Source organism: Dioscorea cayenensis, chromosome 15 (genome assembly GCF_009730915.1).
Source record: "Dioscorea cayenensis subsp. rotundata cultivar TDr96_F1 chromosome 15, TDr96_F1_v2_PseudoChromosome.rev07_lg8_w22 25.fasta, whole genome shotgun sequence".
Classification (NCBI taxonomy): Eukaryota; Viridiplantae; Streptophyta; class Magnoliopsida; order Dioscoreales; family Dioscoreaceae; genus Dioscorea; species Dioscorea cayenensis.
Genome location: NC_052485.1, coordinates 957,600 through 963,365, shown reverse-complemented (window position 1 = coordinate 963,365; position 5,766 = coordinate 957,600). Strand labels below are relative to the sequence as shown.

The 5,766-nt window shown below is 29.6% G+C and overlaps 1 long non-coding RNA gene across 1 annotated transcript; it reads right to left on the bottom strand.

The window, feature by feature from the left end:
- Nucleotides 1–3,369: 3,369 nt before the first annotated feature.
- LOC120277186 lies at nucleotides 3,370–4,866 on the bottom strand. The gene is made up of 3 exons (XR_005541482.1): nucleotides 4,829–4,866; nucleotides 4,300–4,347; nucleotides 3,370–3,383 (listed from the first exon to the last, which is right to left on the bottom strand). It is a non-coding gene; the product is annotated as an uncharacterized LOC120277186 (long non-coding RNA).
- Nucleotides 4,867–5,766: the final 900 nt, after the last annotated feature.

Sequence of the window (5,766 nt, the reverse complement as noted above, 5' to 3'; positions counted from 1 at the left end):
AACTAAACTAATACGGCTAACATCCTTGCATATGAACCGTAACCAAAAACTAAACTACCTCCGTCTAATTTTGTATGTACGCCCCAATCATTTCACAAAGAGGAAAAAAAAAGAAGTTAAATCAAGGAATTCCATGCACATTTACCTAAATTTTCCTATATTACCCATTTCTTATCCTCCATCAACTTAATTCTCTCTCCCTCCTTCTCTCTCTATTCAATTTTTACTTTATAATTAGTCTTTTTTTTTATTAAATGCATGCTAATTTCACACAAATTAATTTTTTGTTGTAAAAAAAATGAATTTATAATATTTCATAAAAATCAATTTAAGAAGAAAATGCAATTTCTTTGTTCATTGATTTGTTTAAAGGTTGCATTTAACATAACAGTGATAAGAATAATATATTTAAATAAATTTAGAAAGATAAATTTGAAAAATTAAGTCCTAATTTAATTATGTGGATAGATAATTTAGGGGAAAAAACTTTTGAAAATGTAATAGTGGCTAGCTGGTAAACAACTAGCTATGGGAGAATGAAATGAGAAGTTGGTATGACTCCTTAATTAAACATCCATAAGAATTTACTTGATATGATGGACAAACTCACGACCTTTCGTGTTCTCACCTTCACCTTGACGAGCAAATCCCAATTCTAAATAAATGTTGTTCATGGAAAATAACTTTTATCATATATATATATATATATATATATAAGTGATTAAATGCGAAAAAAAAATGTTTTATAAAAATACTATTTTTTTAAAAAATTTATAAATATTGACTGTGGAAAAATAAAAAAAAATAATTAATTTGAGAGCATGCCCATGATAAGTTTAGCTATCATTTTTTTAAAAAAAAGTGAATAAAACACATGCATTAAAATAAAAAAAAAATTTGCTATCATATTAAAAATAGAAATGATAGGTATTTTTTTAATCATATGTCTGTGTAAAAGAAAATAAAAAAAATTATTTCTATATTATTGTAAAAATTTTGACCAAAAGTCAAGTGGAACAACTTTATTAAAAAAACAAAACCATTATGTATTCTCTTTTCTTCATCTATTTTGGAAAATAAAATAGTAATAGTGTAAAAATAAAAATAAATTTAACCTTTGTAAAATTAAATTTATAAGTTAATTTTTAATCATAAAATACACAAATATAGAAAAAAAACATTTTATAGGAATATATGAGCAAATAGGAACCAAGGCATAGCCTGGTGGTTTCCTACCTTACTTGTGTTTGGGAGGTCTCGAGTTCGAAACCTCTCAGACACAATGCAAAAAAATAAAAAGGTACTTGTCGCCAATTTGTCAAAAAAAAAATATATATATACGAGCAAATATAATTTTTTTTAGCTTAACCATCATATCAGCTAATTAATGCTTGATAAAACCTAAGTTGCCTTCTCCCTCATTTTTTTTTTAAAAAAATGTAAATTAAGTATTCTACAAATCTATCAAGGGTAGCCCCAGCATGAAGCTAGGGAACAGGGAACAGAGAACAGGGATCAGCGATTCATCTGATCACTTACATTAAAATTAAAACTAATAATAATTTTGCTGAAACGCGGAATAAGAGGACGTCAGCCATGTGAGCATGCATGCAAAACGACGAGAACCTCACCCTCGGCAAAGTGGCAGATTCCTTCCCCTGCATGCGCCTGCGGGACCCATCCCATTTCCCATTTTCCATTTTCGATTTCATGGCCTCTCATGATCAAACCAACCACGTTTAAGCATTCACATGCACATTTTATTATGCCCATCAAACAGATCACGCTCATGTCTTCTCAATATCAATCTCATAACGACATGCACCTAGCTAATTTGGCCATTCGTACCTACAAACTAATTATACAATGGTGTCAAATGTTAATTGGAGGGCCAGCAAAGTAACAAGTTTGCAAAAGCAATCTCTCCCCAGTTCCAGCCCTTTGAAAAACGAATGTTTCATGATTGTTCTGAAGAAGTTATGCATGTGAAGTACGTTACTTTTTAAAAAGCAGCTTAACTAAACGCACTAACTATTTGTTCATATACTTGTATTATGCATTTTGATTGTGATTTTAAAAAAATAATATTATATTATATTTTTATTATATGTATAAAATTTATCTTCATCTTATATTAATTATAATCATAAAATACCCGCATAAAATATATTTATATATTTAATATTTTTTAGATTAATAAATACTGATACGAGTGACAATAGCTGATGAGGATAATATGTTTGAACCACATATCCTATCACAGATTACCACATCAAAAATAAAAAATAAAAATATTTTGTTCAATTTTTTTTTAATTAATGTTTCTATTGATGTCTCATGACTAGCCAAACCAACATTATTTTTTCAGTTTTCTCGCTTCCCTAATTTTATCTTCATAGACTTCTCTTTATTCCATTCTATCATTATTCTCACGGTGCCTCCATCTCCATCGATTAATAAAATTAGAGCTTGGAAGTTCTTCTGGGAAAAAACTCTAAAATCTACAATTAACCAACTTTGATTAATGCTTCTTATCTCAAGCATTTCTATCTTGGAATATACTCGATAGGGAAAGAGGAAGAGAAGTTAGCTCTTCATTGGCGCTAATCTAGTTGTATCTTTCTGTATACTATATTAATTCTCTAAATTAATACCCTTCAAAGCTTGACTTTATGAGAGAGATTTGAGATAAAAACACCCACCTTCTCAATTGGCACTACAAAATATTATTAAAAATTCAAAATTTTGTAGTTGTTTAGGTTTATTTGGGGTAGAGTATGCATTTTGGATAGAAATTTGTTATAGTAACACCCTACGAGTTGCTTTGAAAAGAATTTAGTGTTCGAAAGACACTAAGGGCGAGCACCCATGTTGAAAGCAAAGAGATCTAATGAGTCTCGAATGCATTTGGTTTTTGAGTGCAGATGATCAAGCACAATGTAAATGTAGAATTGTATAAAGTAAGTTTAAAGTAATCTCAGTGTATTTATAGCATTAATTAAAATAATTGTTGATTTTATGGCATTAATTAAGATAATTGTTGATTCATGGAGATGGAATGGGATGAAAAATAATAAATAAATATTTAAAAAATAATTCTGCCATGACAATTTGTCACGCCCCGAACCCAGTTCTATAGACCCGGAACGTTGACAAACGGCCGTACACCTACAAGGCCGAAACCAAGTAGGCATACAAGACCTCAAATCCTGATCCAAAACAGAAAAAAAAAATCAACTCAGTGGATTGCAAAAACAAAATAAACTTATTCAAATAAAACATAGGCCCACAAAAAAAAAAAAACGGGGCTTATTACATGCTAATACTCGACGATTACCTAACGATCCTTGCTAAACTATCTGCCACTGACCTCTACTCCTGATCTGAAAAAAAAATATCAACAAAATTTATGAGAACTGACGGTAAAGTAAAGTATCCCACTAAAAATATATGTATCAATTATACAAAATCATAATTTATCAAATTGCAAAATCACCAAAACAAATTTGTTTCACGTAAACATAGATGTCAAGAATTTAAGCATATAGGTCCCCCAAACAACTATTGCTAAAACAAAAATCGCAAAATTCATATATTCACCCTCGGTGACCCGAGACAAAATTATTAAAAGCCATATTTTTACACTCGTGACACGAGCCAAAAATTATCAAAAGGCGATATTCTTCACATGACGGCAGTGGGAAACTATAGTTTCATAACAAAATACGTGTCGATCACGGTCGATGTTTAACCCCGAAAGTGATGGGGTTATTGCATAGTTAATTGGGGACTAGTTTCTATGTCAAAATACGGCATATTCACAAAACAATAAACTAACAAAATTCGGATTGGCAAGATATGAATAATTTGCCAAACAAAATTTTTAGCAGTCGCATGATCCCATTTTATCATAGTAAAATAAACCAATTACTTGAATTCAAACATGAACAGATAATTAAAAACAAAATTAATAATAATTAATCAGAAATTAACTAAAACATATCTGAAATTCATAATTGGAATAATATATATTTAGATAAACTATTTAAAATTTTACAAATTTAAATAACCTGAATTTAAAATAAATATTTAAACTTTTCAGATAATTCTAATCCAAAATAAAATATCATTAACTCAAAATATCAAATAATTTAAAGTAATTCCAAAAATAATAATAAATAAATAATTCAAAATATATATGTCAAAATAATCAGTAATTTTCTCAAAAATTTCAAAACTTCACAAAACTTGAATTTTCAAGTATATACATATAATAGGATTTATATGTGGGATACTTACCTGATTAACGCCCCAAAATACTTCCAAACCTTACACTCTTGGCATGTCCTATATTTGGGAAGAGACCCTATTAGTTTTCAATAGCAAAATCGAGCCTAACAAACAATAGTATATTAAAAAGATTTTCAAAATGGTACAAATACAAAAAATTCAAGCTATTATTCTACACTCTAATATTGATTACTGCGAGGGTATAATAGTAATTACCCACTCTAAAAGCCATACCAATAATTCCAACATGATCAGTGAGTATTAAAACCCTCATAACTTCACTTACAGTTTTCCAAATCATAAATTTCAAAATTCTGGGAATAAAACACATCTAACACTATGACATATCCGAAATTCACATAATTTAGAGTACTAGTCAATTTATAACATTCAATTGAATCTCCAACTATTTCTGCAAACTTATAATTCAGACATATACTTTTAAAATATGCATATCTCTTAACCTACAACTCCAAACTTAATGAAATTTTACTGACAATCAGACAACTCAAAAATGAACGACTTTCTTATTTTTCACCTTATCTAATTCAATCTCCCTGATCATTAAAATTGGCCATGATTCTTCAAGTTCTGCACAGAAATATCATCAGAGACAATTATACTAATGAGGCTATATCTCACAAACTACAGATGCATAAAATCTGAAATTTTGCAATTATTTAGATAACATAAAAATCTACAACTTTTATATTTTACTCTCCTTCAAATTCTTCCTCTAAGATCTCTAAAATCGGAGTGGGATTTCTGCTATTGTCAAAAACGAAAATCTGAAACCTCTCAAATTAAATCAACTAACAATTCCTTTTTCATGGTGAAAGATTATACCTCAATCAACTATACTTCACATTACATCAAATATATCATGCAAAATCTCATCCTTGAGATGTGATTTAATCCATAAAAACATCATGATCAAGATCCTAAGTGCACACATCAAAAGAGAAACAAAACTCTTTCAAACCACAAATTGAGAACAAACCCTAGAAACTCGAGAGCTAAATCTAAAGTTTAAAGGTGAATCACGAAATAGGAACAAATTTTAGGGGTTTCGGGAAAGAAAGAAATCTAGAGCCCAACCTAGGCATCAATAATAATTGCACAAAGCTTAAAAGATCCTACATTGAAAGAAGCAAAAACAACTCTCGAGAAGAAGATCCACTAGTCCTCGCCACGACCACCATGAAATAAAAGAAAAAGAGGGCTAGGGTTTTTTTATATAAGAGATCGTGGCGGTAGAGGCTCGTGTAATCGGATCGTGATATTTGATAACTCAGTAAGGATAAGAGCGAGGGTTTTAAAAATCTTTTAAATCAATGGCTCTGATTGAAAAAGCTTGCATTGACGGCTATGATCTAATTTAAGGGGTGTGACTCACACAATGCATGTCACTTAACAAGGTTATTGAAAATTTTTTAAAAACAAAAGAAAAAATTTACATGTGAATCAGACTTGTCA